At 42.1% G+C, this 16,762-nt stretch overlaps 1 pseudogene; it reads left to right on the top strand.

Annotated features, from left to right (window-relative positions):
* Positions 1-14,971: 14,971 nt before the first annotated feature.
* On the top strand, positions 14,972-15,934 carry LOC138848047 (vomeronasal type-1 receptor 48-like; annotated as a pseudogene).
* Positions 15,935-16,762: the final 828 nt, after the last annotated feature.

Raw genomic sequence — 16,762 nt, 5'->3', positions numbered from 1 at the left:
GATAATGCCAGGGCCAAGGAAGAATTTCTAAGATCAATTCCATTCATGATAGCCACAAAAGCAATAAAGTACCTTGGAATAAATTTAACCAAGGAGGTCAAAGACCTCTATGATGAAAATTACAAAACACTAAAGAAAGAAATAGAAGACGACACAAAAAAATGGAAAAACCTGCCATGCTCATGGATTGGAAGAATCAACATTATCAAAATGTCTATTCTCCCAAAAGCAATTTACAAGTTCAATGCAATACCAATCAAAATACCGAAGACATTCTTCAAAGACCTAGAAAAAACGATGCTGAAATTCATATGGGGAAACAGGAGACCGAGAATAGCTAAAGCAATCCTTTACAATAAAATCAAGGCCAGAGGCATCACAATTCCAGACTTCAAGACATACTACAGGGCAGTTATAATCAAAACAGCCTGGTACTGGTAAAAACACAGATGGATAGACCAATGGAACAGAACAGAAACACCGGGGATCAATCCAAACATCTATAACCAACTCATATTCGACAAAGGACCTAAAACCAACCCCTGGAACAAGGACAGCCTCTTCAACAAATGGTGCTGGGAAAACTGGATGTCCACATGTCGAAGTATGAAGCAAGACCCCTACCTTACACCTTATACAAAAATCCACTCAACATGGAACAAGAATTAGAGATGTGCCACGACACCATGAAACTAATTGAGAGCATAGGGGAAACCCTTCAAGATATTGGAACAGGCGAAGTATTCCTGGAGAAGACCCCAGAGGCACAGGTAATCAAAGATTAAATAAATAAATGGGATTACCTCAAATTGAAGAGCTTCTTAACAGCAAAGGAAACAGTCAGGAAAGTGAAGAGGCAACCAACAGAATGGAAGACGTTATTCGCAAATTACACAACAGATAAAGGATTAACAACTAGAATCTATAAAATGATCAAAAAACACTACAGAATCAAAACAAACAACCCAATAAAAATGGGCCAAGGACCTTAACAGACATTTTTCAAAAGAGGAAATACAAATGGCCAACAAGCACATGAAAAAATGCTCAGGATCCCTAGCCATCAGGGAAATGCAGATCAAAACTACAATGAGGTTTCAACTCACTCCGGTTAGATTGGCTTACATACAGAAATCAACCAACAACAGATGCTGGCAAGGATGTGGGGATAAAGGGACATTAACCCACTGTTGGTGGGAATGCAAACTGGTAAAGCCACTATGGAAGACGGTTTGGGCAGTCCTTAGAAACCTGAATATAGCACTACCACAGGACCCAGCAATCCCACTCCTTGAAATTTACCCAAATGGAATTAAAGGGGAGAAAAAAAGAGCCATTTGCACCTCAATATTTGTTGCAGCTCAATTCACAATAGCTAAGACATGCAATCAACCTAAATGTCCATCAACGGATGACTGGATAAAGAAACTACAGGATATGTACTCTATGGAACACTATACAACAGTAAAAACAATGAAATCCGGGCATTTACAACAAAGTGGAGGAATCTGGAACACATCATGCTGAGTGAAATAAGCCAGTCCAAAAGGGACAAATATCATATGTTCTCCCTGATCGATGGCAATTAAATGAGCATCTAAAATGACACCCATTGAAGTGAAATGGACACTATGAGAGACAATGACATGATCAGCCCTTTTCTAGACTGTTGAGGAACAAGTTACTATTTTTTTCTTTTACTATTTTTGTTGTTGTTGTTGCTCTGTTTGTTCTACATAAGACCACTGGTTGAACTCTGTAATCAATGCACAATCATTCTTAGGCATTTAAAATTAACAGAAAAGTGATCTCTGTTAAACATAGGAGTGGGAATAAGAGAGGGAGGAGATATATAGGTTGGCACATGCTCACTCTGACTTACCTCCAATGGTGGAACTAGAAATGTGCCAGGGGATTTCAACTCAATCTTACCAAGGAGGCAGGTACCAAAGCCAGTGCACTTGGTAAAGTGATAAGTATAAACACACAACCGATCAAAAAGATAGGGTATGTGTCGATGAGATTTCACAAATAAGAACAGTGTAAGAAAATAATGAAGGATAGAATTAAAAGGGAGAAAATGATCCTGTGGGGGAAACAGGACACACAGCAGACTCATAGAATGGCAGCACTCCTGCCTCAGAATCAACCCTTGGAACATTCGGATCTGGCTAAAAGGTCCATGAGAGTCTCACAGGCATGGAAAGCCATGACGCGGTGGCAAAAAACAATCTAAATGAAAGATCCTGGTGAACAAGACCCCAGAAGAAGGAACAGGCCATCATGGAGAGAGGCACCTTTCTCTGAAGGAAGGAAGGAACCTCCACTGTGATACGACCTTGACTAAACAAGTTCAGAGTCGGTGAACTCAAGGGGCTTCCATAGCCTAGACAGCTCATAGCAAGAGTCTCGGGAGATTGCTGATGTCATAAATAAGAGTGCCAATTGTTAAATCAACAATGGGAGTCACTGGGTAAATGCTCCCCATGTAGGATCTCTGTCCTTAATGTCTTTTACTAGGAAACCTAAAAACAACACTACTAGACGAAAAATACACGATACCTTGTGCAGTTGTGTGAGTGCAGCCTGTTGAAATCCCTGCTTAGTATATACTAAGTTGATCTTCAGTATATGAAGGTAATTGAAAATGAAACTCGATGAAGGGCAGGATGGGAGAGAGAGTGGGAGAGGGGAGGGCCACGGGAGGGAGGGAGGTTTGGGGGGGAAGCCACAATAATACACAAGTTGCACTTTGTAAATTCACATTTATTAAATTTAAAAAAAACTACATAACAAACAAAAAAAGAAAAAAAAAAGACTTAATCCTTTGCCCTTTTAGTATTTTTTTTGTTCTACTTAAAACTATTGGTTGAACTCTATAATTAATACACAATTACTCTTAGGTGTTTAATTAATGCTATAACTAGTACTCAAATAGTATTTTACACTTTGTGTTTCTGTGTGGGTGTAAACTGTGGAAATCTTTACTTAATATATGCTAAATTGATATTCTGTATATAAAGATAATTGAAAATTAATCTTGATGTGAATCGAAGGGGAGAGGGAGAGGAAGAGGGAGAGGGGAGTGTTGTGGGTGGGAGGGAAGTTATGGGGACAGAAGCTATTGTAATCCATAAGCTGTACTTTGGATATTTATTTTCATTAAAAAATAAAAGAAAAAAAGAAAGAAAATTAAATGGAAGAGACCGACACCACGGCTCAGTAGGCAAATCCTCCGCCTTGCGGTGCAGGCACACCAGGTTCTAGTTCTGGTCGGGGCGCCAATTTCTGTCCCGGTTGCCCCTCTTCCAGGCCAGCTCTCTGCTGCGGCCAGGGAGTGCAGTGGAGGATGGCCCAAGTCCTTGCACCCTGCACCCCATGGGAGACCAGAATAAGTACCTGGCTCCTGCCATCAGATCAGCGTGGTGTGCCGGCCGCAGTGCGCCGGCTGCGACGGCCATTGGAGGGTGAACCAATGGCAAAGGAAGACCTTTCTTTCTGTCTCTCTCACTGTCCACTCTGCCTGTCAAAAAAAATTAAATGGAAGAAATGGCCAACTTTCCAATAAATTATAGTTTATACGCAATCCCAAATGTTAATTTTGGCTTTGACTGCCTGTGCTTCTGGGGTGTTTTCCAAGAAGTAATTGCCAATATCTATATCTTGCAGGGTTTTTCCAATGCTCTCTAATAATTTGATGGTGTCAGGTCGTAGATTTAAGTCTTAAATCCATGTTGAGTGAATTTTTCTGTAAGGTGAATGGTAGGGGTCTTGCTTCATGATTCTGCATGTGGAAATCCAATTTTCCCAGCACCATTTATTGAATAGACTGTCCTTACTCCAGGGACTGGTTTTGGACCCTTGATCAAATATGAGTTGGCTGTAGATGTTTGGGTTGATTTCTGGTGTTTCTGTTCTGTTCCATTGGTCTATCCATCTGTTTCTGTACCAGTACCATGCTGTTTTGATAACAACTGCCCTATAGTATGTCCTGAAATCTGATATTGTCATGCCTCCAGCTTTGTTTTTGTTGTACAAGATTGCTTTAGCTATTTGAGGTCTCCTGTGTCTCCATATGAATTTCAGCATCATTTTTTCCAGGTCTGAGAAGAATGTCTTTGGTATTTAGATTGCTATTGCATTGAATCTATAAATTGCTTTTGGGAGAATGGACATTTTGATGATATTGATTCTTCCAAACCATGAGCATGGAAGATTTTTCCATTTCTTGGTATCCTCTTCTATTTCTTTCTTTAAGGTTTTGTAATTTTCGTCATAGAGATCCTTAACATCCATGGTTAAGTTTATTCCAAGGTATTTGAATGTTTTTGTAGCTATTGTGAATGGGATTGATCTTAGACGTTCTTCCACAGCCATGCCATTGCCTGTGTATACAAATGCTGTTGATTTTTGTGCATTGATTTTATATCCTGCTACTTTGCCAAAATCTTCTAAGAGTTCCAATAGTCTCCTAGTAGAGTTCTTTGGGTCCCCTAAATAAAGAATCATATCATCTGCAAAGAGGGATAGTTTGAGTTCTTCCTTCCCAATTTGTATCCCTTTAATTTCTTTTTCTTGCCTAATAGCTCTGGCTAGAACCTCCAGAACTATATTGAGTAGCAGTGGTGAGAGTGTGCATCCCTGTCTGGTACCAGATCACAGTGGAAATGCTTCCAACTTTTCCCCATTCAATAGGATGTCGGCCGTGGGTTTTGCGTAAATTGCTTTGATTGTATTGAGGAATGTTCCTTCCATTCCCAGTTTGCTTAGAGTTTTCCTCATGAAAGGATGTTGTATTTTATCAAATGCTTTCTCGGCATCTATTGAGATAATTATACGGTTTTTCTTCTGCAGTCTGTTAATGTGGTGAATCACAATGATTGATTTGTGAATGTTGAACCATCCCTGCATACCAGGGATAAATCCCACTTGGTCTGGGTGGAGGATCTTTCTTATGTGTTTTTGCATTCTATTGGCCAGTATTTTATTGAGGATTTTTGTGTCTATATTCATCAGGGATATTGGTCTGTAATTCTCTTTCAATGCTGCATCTTTTTCCAGCTTAGGAATTAAGGTGATGCTGGCTTCATAGAAAGAATTTGGGAGGATTCCCTCTATTTAGATTGTTCTGAATAGTTTGAGAAGAATTGGAGTTATTTCTTATTTCAATGTCTGGTAGAATTCAGCAGTGAATCCATCTGGACCTGGGCTTTTCTTTGTTGGGAGGGCCTTTATTACTGTTTCAATTTCTGTCTCAGTTATGGGTCTATTTAGGTTTTCTATGTCTTCATGGTTCAATTTAGGTAGGTTGCCTGTGTCCAGGAATCTATCCATTTCTGATAGATTTCCCTGTTTGCTGGCATACAAGTCCCTGTAGTAATTTCTGATGATTCTTTTTATTTCTGTGGTGTCTGTTGTTACGTTTCCTTTTTCATCTCTGATTTTATTGATTTCGGTCTTTTCTCTTCTTTTTTTAGTTAGTTGGGCCAATAGGGTGTCAATTTTTTTTTAATTTTTTCAAAAAACCAGCTCCTCGTTTGGCTGATTTTATGTAATGGTTTTTTTGGGGGGGGGATTCAATCCTGTTGATTTCTTCTCTGATTTTAATTATTTCTCTTCCCCTACTAGTTTTGGGTCTGATTTGCTGTAGGTTTTCTAGATCCTTGAGGTGAATTGAAAGCTCATCTATTTGGTGCCTTTCCAATTTCTTGATGTAGGCACCTATTGATATAAACTTTCCTCTTAACACTGCTTTTGCTGTATCCCATAAGTTTTGTATGTTTTCCTGCTATCCTCATTTACTTCCAGAAAGTTTTTGATTTCTCTTTTGATTTCTTGAATGACCCAGTGTTCATTCATGAGCATGTTGTTCAATCTCCATGTGTTTGCGTATGCTCTAGGGATCCTGAGTTGCCAATTTCCAACTTCATTCCTTTATGGTCTGAGAAGCTGCATGGTATGATTCTAATTCTTTTGAATTTTCTGAGACTTGCTTTATGGCCTAGTATGTGGTCAATCCCAGAGAAGGTTCCATGTACTGCTGAGAAGAATGTAAAATCTTTAGCTGTAGGATTGAAAGTTCTGTAGAGATCTGTTAGATCCATTTGGGCAATAGTGTCATTTAAATCTACTGTATCCTTGTTGATCTTCTGTCCTGTTGATCTGTCTATTTCTGAGAGTGGAGTATTGAAGTCCCGCAATACTATAGTTTTGGGGTCTAAGTCTCCCTTTAAGTCCCTTAACAAATCTTTTAGATAAACCGGTGCCCTGTAGTTAGGTGCATATACATTGATAATTGTTATATCTTCCTGTTGAATTGATCCCTTATTCATTATATTAGGCCCTTCTTTGTCTCTCTTAACAGTTTTTGCATTAAAGTTTATGTTGCCTGATATGAAGGTGGCTACGCCCCCTCTTTTTCATTTCTGTTGGCATGGTATATCTTTTTCCAGCCTTTCACTTTCAGTCTGTATGGATCTTTGTTGGAAAGATGTGTTTCTTGTAAGCAGCAAATAGATGGGTTTTGTTCCTTAATCCATTTAGCCAATCGGTGTCTTTTAACTGGACAGTTCAGGCCATTAATGTTCAATGTGACTAATGATAAGTGGTAACTTTGCCCTGCCATTTGCCAAAGATAAGTTCTAATATATGCTTTTAATTCCCTGTGATCTTTTGCTGTGAGGTTTCCTTCCTTTACCTTCTTTCACATTGATGACCGTGTTTCTATGTTTCTGTGTGCAACACATCTTCAAGCATCTTTTGCAGAGCTGGATGAGCATCAAATTGAGAAGTTTCTGTACTGCAAAAGAAACAGTCAGGAGAGTGAATAGGCAACCAACAGAATGGGAAAATATATTTGCAAACTATGCAACTGATACAAGGTTTATAAAAGAATCTACAAAGAAATCAAGAAACTCCACAACATCAAAACAAACAACCCACTTAAGATATGGGCGAAGGTCCACAATAGACATTTTTCAAAAGAGTAAATCCAAATGGCCAACAGACACATGAAAAAATGTTCAAGATCACTAGCAATCAGGGAAATGTAAATCAAACCATAATGAGGTTTCACCTCACCCCGGTTAGAATGGCTCACATTCAGAAATCTACCAACAACAGATGTTGGCGAGAATGTGGGGAAAAAGGGACACTAACCCACTGTTGGTGGGAATGCAAACTGGTCAAGCCACTATGGAAGTCAGTCTGGAGATTCCTCAGAAACCTGAACATAACCCTACCATTCAACCCAGCCATCCCACTCCTTGGAATTTACCCAAAGGGAATTAAATTGGCAAACAAAAAAAGCTGTATGCACATTAATGTTTATTGCAGCTCAATTCAAAATGGCCAAGACCTGGAACCAACCCAAATCCCCATCAACAATAGACTGGATAAAGAAATTATGGGACATGTACTCTATGGAATACTATGCAGCAGTCAAAAACAACGAAACCCGGTCATTTGCAACAAGATGGAGGAATTTGGAAAACATCATGCTGAGTGAAATATGCCAGTCCCAAAGGGACAAATATCATATGTTCTCCATGACAACTAACTGAGCACCAAAAAGGAAACCTGTTAAAGTGAAATGAACACTATGAGAAACGGTGACTTGATCAGCCCTCGCTGTGAGTGTTGATGAACAACTTAATATGTTATCCCTCTTAGTATATATTTTTTTGTTTGTTCTACTTAATACTTTTGGTTGAATACTGTAATCAATACACAATTATTCTTAAGTGCTGAAACTTAAATGAAAAGTGATCGCTGTTAAATATAAGAGTGGGAATAAGAGAGGGAAGAGATGTGCAATTTGGTACATGCTCAAGCTGACTTACCTCAAACGGTAGAGTTAGAAACATACCAGGGGATTCCAATTCAATCCCATCAAGGTGGCATGTACCAATGCCATCTCACTAGTCCCAGTGATCAATTCCTATTCACAATTGATCATAATTATAGGACTTAGAACCAAAGGGATCCCATAAACAGGAATAGTGTCTGCAAATATGAGCTGATAGAATAAAAAAGGGAGAGAACAATCCAACATGGGAAGTGAGATACACAGCAGACCCATAAAATGGCAGATGTCCTAAACAGCACTCTGGGCTAAGAATCAGCCCTTAAGGCATGCGGATCCAGCTGTAAAGCCCATGAGAGTATTTTAGGCATGGAAAGCCAAGACACTGTGGGGGCCTGCTCACACCAGAACCTGGTTCAAATGCAGAAGGAAGGCAACACAGCCTAAGAAATGCCTGTGACCAAGAAACCCTATCCTTTTTTTTTGACAGGCAGAGTCGACAGTGAGAGAGAGAGACAGAGAGAAAGGTCTACCTTTGCCATTGGTTCACCCTCCAATGGCCACCGCAGCCGGAGCGCTGCAGCCAGCGTACAGCGTTGATCCGATGGCAGGAGCCAGGTACTTATTCTGGTCTCCCATGGGGTGCAGGGCGCAAGGACTTGGGCCATCCTCCACTGCACTCCCTGGCCACAGCAGAGAGCTGGCCTGGAAGAGGGGCAACCGGGACAGAAGCCGGCGCCTCGACTGGGACTAGAACCCGGTGTGCCTGCACCGAAAGTGGGAGGATTAGCCTAGTGAGCCACAGCACCGGCCCACCTTTCTAACACCTGTTCCATCACCACGTGACCCAAATTTTCATGCTAATGACATGGAAGGAAAGGGAAAGCCAGGGCAATCTATCATTTAAAATTTCCTTTCAGTCTTTGTTGCCAACAATAAGCCAAGGGCAGGGGTTGCTGGTGGTGTGCCTGTGTATCAAGGTGTAGTAGACACAATTGAATTGGTTTTATTTTTGCAGCACTTAACTTTACTGGCATGAATAAAATCCATATTCAGTGCAGAACACAAACTATGATTTGTATAATTGTGGATTCCACATCCAAGCTCAATGTTCTTACATTTTATTTAAAATTGACATGATACCTGTGAAAATTCATGTTAATAAAGATTAATATTTCATTATCTAAAATAGTATTAAAGAGCAAAGAAAAAAGCACCATAGCAAGTCAGCATCTAATGTTTTAAACACCGCTTCCGCTTGTTCTCTGTTTGAATAAGGACTGCAGGTTCTCATTTTATTCAAGCACCAAAAATGATGCAAACCCTGCTAATCATGATGGAAAAGAAACCTGACTTGTGGCAGAAATTGCTGACTCTAGGACTAACCAGGTAAACAAAACAGGAGCCTGGACATCTTACATTAGAAAGAAAGTGATCTGCAGACAAAATATATGGATGCCTGACAAAGGCCCAGGATCATAGGTGAAAGAACTCACAAAAGCCAAGGTAGGAAACCATTGGAGTAATAAAGATAATGACATCGTAAGGTGGATATATGAGCACGTACTGATGTAAGAAGAAAAATAAAAGTGTGCACACAAATAAGTTAGGGGGAAGAAGACAAAATCATGCATGCAGAAAGAGCCCCAGCAAGGAGGGGGCATTTAACACCTTCCCCCTTGAGTGTGGGCCAGACCTGGGTCTTAATTCCAAAGCAGAGAGCAGAAAGGAAAAAAGAAACTGCAGGTGCTCAAAGCTTTCAGCTCTGGCGTCCTGTCCTCTTAGGGGCACCACCCCAAGTGTCAGATTTTGGACCTGTTACAGTGTTCCGTTCTTGAATGTTAATATGGTTCCCTTGGCATTTCCATTTCTTTATGAAAATAATAGTGTGTCAACTTTATTAAATATATGTTCAAAATTAGAGTCACAGTTTGAATTTTGAAGCTGAGAGCCTGTGATTCTGGAATTACAGACCCAAAAAAGGTGAGGAGACAGGAGAACAAGGTGAGGGTGGCCCTGGGTACAGGGTGACGTCACACAATGGGTGGAGAGCACCTCGGTGCCACTGTGGTCTCACAAGAGGCCAGGGTGCTGCAGTTTGGAGGGGGTAGGCACTAAGCTGCTCTCAGGACCACAAGAGAGAACTTGATGTCATCAACACGATTGGTACCTTCTGACATTCTAGTGTCAGGACTCAGAAGAAGTTCTGAACTCAGCTCTCCCCAGGCTCCTCTTGTGCAGGAGGGAATAAAGGACATGAGGACACAGGTGACGTGTTCCACTGGGGTCTCCATGTTCTCAGCTCCCCAGTAGGATCCATCACCTCTGGGCAGATGCGAAAATGACAGCCTGCAGAGAGAAGAGCTCAGACATCCTTCCCTTAAAACTGCAGGTTCCTCTCAGGTGCACAGAGTCCCCTACACATGTCTGCCTGGTGAGTGGCTCTTTACTCCACACCTGAGAACAAGGGGTGCTGGGGATTCAGATGGGGACTGATGGGGGAACTGGGCAGTGGTGAGGGAGGTGGGAACTTCACTGGGGCCATCAGCTCTATTCAGCCAAGAGGAGGGTCCATGTGCAATGCACTTAGGATGTCTGCTTCTCAGGTCATTCAGCCCTTGGATGTCCAGGTACCTACAAATAAATGATTTTTCACAGAACCTAGTTAGTTTTAGGTATCTGTTCGTGTTTCTTACTATAATCGCTTTTTTTTGCACTTGCTGACTCATGCTATATATTATGCACCTAGTGAGCTTAAACTGAAGTGTAACTAAGGCTCATCCACATGACCTGGGAACTGGTGTTAACAACTGTTTTATTTAATGTCATCTGCTGTGCCCTCCTCAACTTCATAAATCAAGTGGAACTCTTATGCCTAAGTGATTGCTGCAGTTTCTGATGATTAAAAAGCAACTTTTGCATCCTAATGAGGAATTGAGAGTAACCTCACATCCCTGTGAGATATACACCAGTATCACCAGTATCTTGTCAGGAAAGTTTCTTTGTCCAGTTCTAATTACAGATTCTACGAGTGCAGGATGACAACCTGCAGCCTGTGCTCTCCCAGTGCGAGAACAGTGCTGGACAAGGCATTGCAATTCCAGGAAACATTAAAGGCAAGGGAAGGAGATAGAAGCTTCCACCTCTCAGCTCAAAACAGGAAATAGGGCAAATTCAAAGAGCTGCAGAGGATTTGGGAACTGCATCCCTCAGTCTTTGCAGTCTGTTTTTGCAGCCCCCTCCCAATTCTTTAAGATGGAGGAGACTGATCTCATTCCAAAAGCACAAACATGCTGGGAACTTGAACCTGATCCTGCCCAGGTCTTGGCTTAGGTTTCAGATTTCTCTCAAAGGACAGCTTTTCATGCACTTCCTGTGTTCAGGAAAACCTGACACCATGTCAGACAGAGGGTGAGTGCAGATGAAGGAGAGCCACTGCAATCCAGCCAGAAAGGTGCTCAGAGCTCTCGCTCCAACACAGGGGCAGAAGGCAGCAGGTGGCTGCAGGGCTCTGGTTCTGGTAAGGACAGCACAGCGTCTGTGCTGAGCTCCTGGAGTGCTTTCTTTGCGCTTTCACATGATCCTTTCCTTTGCCTAACCTTTCTCAAGATAGATTAATAATATGGGCATTGTAAATATTCTGCCTATATGTGCCAACCTGAGCTGTGCTCCACAACCCTGTCAGCTTCAAAAACAGTGGTTAATTCTCACCTCCATTTATATTAAAATAGCTGCCTTTCCTTGCCCAAGTGTTCTCCATGTGTTTCTCCCTCACATCCCAGGGTTCCTGCATTTCCCAGCATCTCTGTACACAGCACCCAGGACTATGTGGGGATGAGATCATCCTCTTGGCTCTGCCAGCCACTCCCCCCAGGGCTCCTCAGAGTTTCTCAGCTGGAAATGCTCTGTGAGAGACAGTGGGCTGTGCTACCACCCAGTCCCACACCCACCTGCATGGAACATGGGCAGTCTCGCCTCCTGGTCCCCTCTCATCCAGTCTCACTGTCACACACAGAAGGTGACCGTAGCGAGGAGCACCACTCATAATGGTGGAGTGCAGCTCTGTGGGAAGCACACACTGAAGGCTGCCCCTTCATGCATGGGAGGCTGAGCGAGTACTGACACATGATGGACAGGCATCACACCATGCCCCAGCATCTCCACCCAGGTCCTGTCTCTGCACCAACATCCCTAGGAGCCATGCTGGCAGGTATATCCTAGATTACCCTGCTGGTGGCAGTGAGCACTGTCCTGTGTCCTCATTCTCTAGAGCCCACTGTGCTGTTCAGGTGTGCATGTGAAGAGGCAGAGCTGGGAGAGGACTCGCTCTGAGCATTGAACTTAGCTATGTTTTGAAGGTTCCTACTCACCAGAGTGATGCTTCAGTGATGATACTACTACAAACCCCACATAACATTTACATACAGTGCAGCCATACATATTAGACGTGGGGTTTGCTGATAGAGGGTGTATGGTTCATCATGTGGACACCTCTGGTGAGAAATGCTTTCCATGTCTGTGCCAGCACTCCTGGAGGAAAGCACAGCTGTCACTGTGATGCCATCAACTGTGTCATTGTCCTTGCTCCACACCCTGGAGAAGGAGTTCCATTTCCTCTTGTCCTGCTGTGGACTTTCGCCATCAGCAAAGAGCATCAGTGGTCTTAAACCAAGGACTCACGGAAGCTGTGTTTCTACCTATTCCTTCACACTGCTGGGCTGTGTACACTCCTGCTCCTCCTAGAACACTGGTGTCTGTGGCACTGCTCTGTCTTAAGCAACACTGGAATTAGAGTCAAACACTCTTGATTCCCAGATATTTAGAGCAAGCTCCCCAGTGAGATGAGTTCACTATGTGCTCAAGTCATAAAAGTCTAATTAAACTGAATTAAATTAAAGCTATATTTCACAGAAATGTAATTTCTGAGCTGTTTTTAATAATTTCTATTTATTGAATTTAACAGAGTTAGAGAGAGACAGAGACAAATGTCTTCCTTCCCCATGTTCACTCCCCAGATGGCAGCAATGGCCAGAGCTATGCTTTTCCAAAGCCAGGAGTCAGGTGCTTCCTCCCAGTCTCCCACACAGGTGCAGGGGCCCAAGCACTTGGGCCATCCTCCACTGCCTCCCCAGGACACAGCAGAGAGCTGGACTGTAATAGGAACAATCCGGACAGATCCATATGGGATGCTAGCGCCATGGGTGGAGGTGTAACCTAGTGCACCACGGTGCCGGCCCGCAGGGCCATTTAAAAAGTTTTTCATGAACTGCTAATGGGCATCTATTTAAAATAATACTTTTAAAAAGTTATATGTTTATATATTACTCATAGTAGATAAGTACAAAAACTAGGCATATGCCATCTGTAAAGAGAAGAATTCCGTTTACAGCCATTTACTAGCGATCATATATGACCCATAAAGGCTGTTCATCATTCTCTACCAGGCTTTATGTCACTTAACACGATGTCTCTCCCAGTTCCATGCATTTTTGAAATTAACAGGATTTCATTGTTTTCTGTCGTAAATATAATACTGTGTGAGTATATTACACTTTCTTAATACATTCATTTGACAATGCTCATCTTGAAAGATTCCATCTGTTGGACATTGTGACCAGTGCTACAACACACATGGGGGTTTAAGTAACTCTTTGATAGAATGTTTTCATGTGTCTTAGATTTACCCCCAGTTGCCAGAAAGCTGGAGCATACAGAAGCTGTATTTCTAGATTTAATGGATGCTCTTAAAATACAATGACTCTGAAACTGCTCCCACTGGGGTCCCATTCAATACCCACATTCTACATGTGTGAGTAATGAGGAGAAGATCTTCCTGAGACTTGATAACTAGACTCTGCTCAGGGCTTTGACAAGATAATAACGACTTGTTAAGAAGTGTCCCTATCTTGGGGATCCAGAGACTTAAAATTACACAGAGTTCTCTAACCAATATTGTTAAAACATTCTGCTTTTCTTCTATTTTGTCTTCTCTCTTCTAGGCAGAGACAGAGTTGATCATTCATTAAAGAACTGCAGGAAACCCCTAGATCACATTTATGAGGACCTGCATAACAAGAAACATTTCTGAGATTAACATCTCTAGGATATGATTACGTTCCCGATCCACTTCCACATTTGGTATGTACACTTCATCTTTCTTCACACGAGGTAGCACAAAGATCCAGGGCACACCTCAGACTGAGCATACTCAGTGGAGGACCTAAGCAATCTCAGCCTCACAGATGGCTGAAGGTCACACTTGAGGGAAGGGCAGCCCAGGGACATAAACCCAGCAGGCAGACACCAGAGTGCACTCTGAACAACTTTGCTCCATGGATACATTAGATAGGAATACATGGTATGGCATAAATACACCAAAAACAGCATGTAAATTAATGAATTCTTTGCATTCTAATCTGGTCAGACTATGTATGTGTTATTGTTATTTTTACAGTCTTTTTCATTCCATTTCAAAAAATGTTGTAGATTCTTCTTTGTTCCTGACACTCTATCAAGATGATGCAGATCTAATCAAATAAGACATTGCTTGTGCCCCCTGAAAAAGCTATAATAAGGATATTTACATTATATTTGGCCCTTTAAAATGATTATGTTTCTATGAGAGGCAGAGTGGTGGGGGTGGGGAAGAGAGCATGACTCTCACATTCACTTGTCCACAGTGGCTGGGAGCAAGCCAGGACATATTAGGAATCAGGGGCTCAATCTAGTCTCTGACCTGTTTGGAGGTAACCCAACCATGTGAGCCATCGCTTACTACACCTAGGGAGCACATTTCTAGGAAGGAGGGATAGAGAAGAGCTCAAACCTCGGCACTGTGATATTGGGTGCAGGCATCCCAAGTATTGACTTAACAGCCGCTCCATACACATGGCCCTATGATAATGTTTCATGAAGAGCAAAGCTTATACACTTTGGAACCAAGTGGTGACACACCTGATCCAAGCCTAAGAAAGGAGAGGTGGCCTGGGGTTGGGTTGTGGCTGTGATGTGGGCTTCAGTTTAAAGAGCAGAAAGATGCCTGGGGTTCATCTCCATATTGTGGATGACAAGAGTGCTGGAGGAAACAGATGAATGGACTAACAAATTTGATGAAATATTCTTCTTTTTCTCCTCAGACACACACTATTAGCATTTTCCAAATATAATATGAATAAATATAATAAAATTTATGAAAGCAATGAGATTAAATTCACTTACTACACTGAAATTTCCATTGGGGTCTCAGCCAATGCCTTCCTTCTCCTCTTCCACGTCCTCAATTACTTTCTCCAGCACAGACTCAAGCCCACTGACTTGACGATTGGTCTCTTGGCCCTCATCCATTTTGTGATGCTGATGATTGTGGTGAGCCAGGCTATGGACATGTTTGGATCTCAGCGTTCCTGGGATGACGTCACATGTAAAGCAGTCTTCTTCTCCTACCGGGTGCTGCAGGCCCTCTCCCTGTACACATCCTGCCTGCTCTGTGTCCTCCAGGCCATCACCCTCAGCCCCAGGAGCTCCTGGTAGGCAAACTTCAAGCAGGCATTTTCACAACGCATCCTGTGCTCTCTTTTTGTCCTATGCCTCTTCTCTATGTCCATCAGCAGTCACCTCATAATCTCCATCACTGCCACTCCCAATGGGACCTCACACAGTCGAATGTATGCCACTAAATCCTGCTCTGTTTGGGCTATGAGCTATTTTCTAATGCAAACATTTTCCACATTGGCAATCTTGAGAGAAGTCGTTCAAATAGGGATCGTGGCCCTCTCCAGTGGATACATGGTGATCCTGCTGTGCAGGCACAGGAGGAAGTCCCAGCACCTGCGTGACACCAGCCTTTCTCCAAGAGCCTCCCCTGAGCAAAGGACCACCCAGACCATTCTGGTGCTCATGAGCTTTTTCATGGTCATAGGCATTTTGGACTGCATTTTCTCTGCCTCAAGACTCATGTTCGAAGGTGACCCAATTATTTACTGTATTCATATTATTGTGTCCAACAACTATGCCACAGTCAGTCCTTGCATGTTCCTCTGTAATGAAAAGCGTATAATTACCTTCGTGAAATCCATTAGGGGGAGAACAATAGATGTTAAATTATTCAATGAAAGGCAGTTCTCTAAATGAGCTATTGCACTGGTTTCCACATTTTTATTACAGTAGCCAGTATATGTTGTCTGGGTAAAGTATAATATGGATTTATGACATATCCTTGGATTTATTGACTCTCATGCATACATGAAAAATCATAATGCATAAAGGGATAGTGTACTGGTATAAACTGATACAAATGTACTTTATGTGTGAGTGGCTCCTCAAGATGAAATGTGAGATAGATCCCACTTGCCACTGCCTTGTGTGATCCAGAAAATACTGATTCATGAGATCAAAGCACTTTCTAACAAATCCACGTTGATCTGTACATTGCCTAACTATGCATGCAATCACCTTTTACTATAAATTTCCTGTGATCCAGCTACTCTACTCCAACATATATGCCAAAAAGTATTGAATACATGAACTCACATAGTGATTTCCACAACAAAACCCTTAACAGCATTATTACAACAATCAAAATGTAGAAGCAACCCAACAACCACAGAATTGTATAAAGAAAGTGTGGGCTATAAAGAAAGTGTGAATGGAATGGTAGAGGGAGCTGGAAAGGGGAGGATTGCGGTGGGAGGGAAGTTATGCGGGGGGTAGCCATTGTAATCCATAAGCTGTACTTTGGAAATTTATATTCATTAAATAAAAGTTTTTTTAAAAAAAAGAAAGTGTGGGCTGCACAAAGGATGAAATTGTGGTCCCACACAAGAAGGAAATTCTATCATGAACCTTGAATACATTATGCTAAGTGAAATCCTTCAGCCACCAGAGAACAGGTATTCTAAGAATCTCCTCTCAGAAGGTGGTCAGAGGCTGATGGAGGGGAACAAAGTGCAGTTCTTGTTT

The sequence above is a fragment of the Oryctolagus cuniculus genome, chromosome 10, assembly GCF_051225735.1.
Source record: "Oryctolagus cuniculus isolate XC-2025 breed Fujian yellow rabbit chromosome 10, ASM5122573v1, whole genome shotgun sequence".
NCBI lineage: Eukaryota > Metazoa > Chordata > Mammalia > Lagomorpha > Leporidae > Oryctolagus > Oryctolagus cuniculus.
Note: the sequence above shows the minus strand (reverse complement) of the source record. Positions and strands in the feature narration are given on the sequence as shown.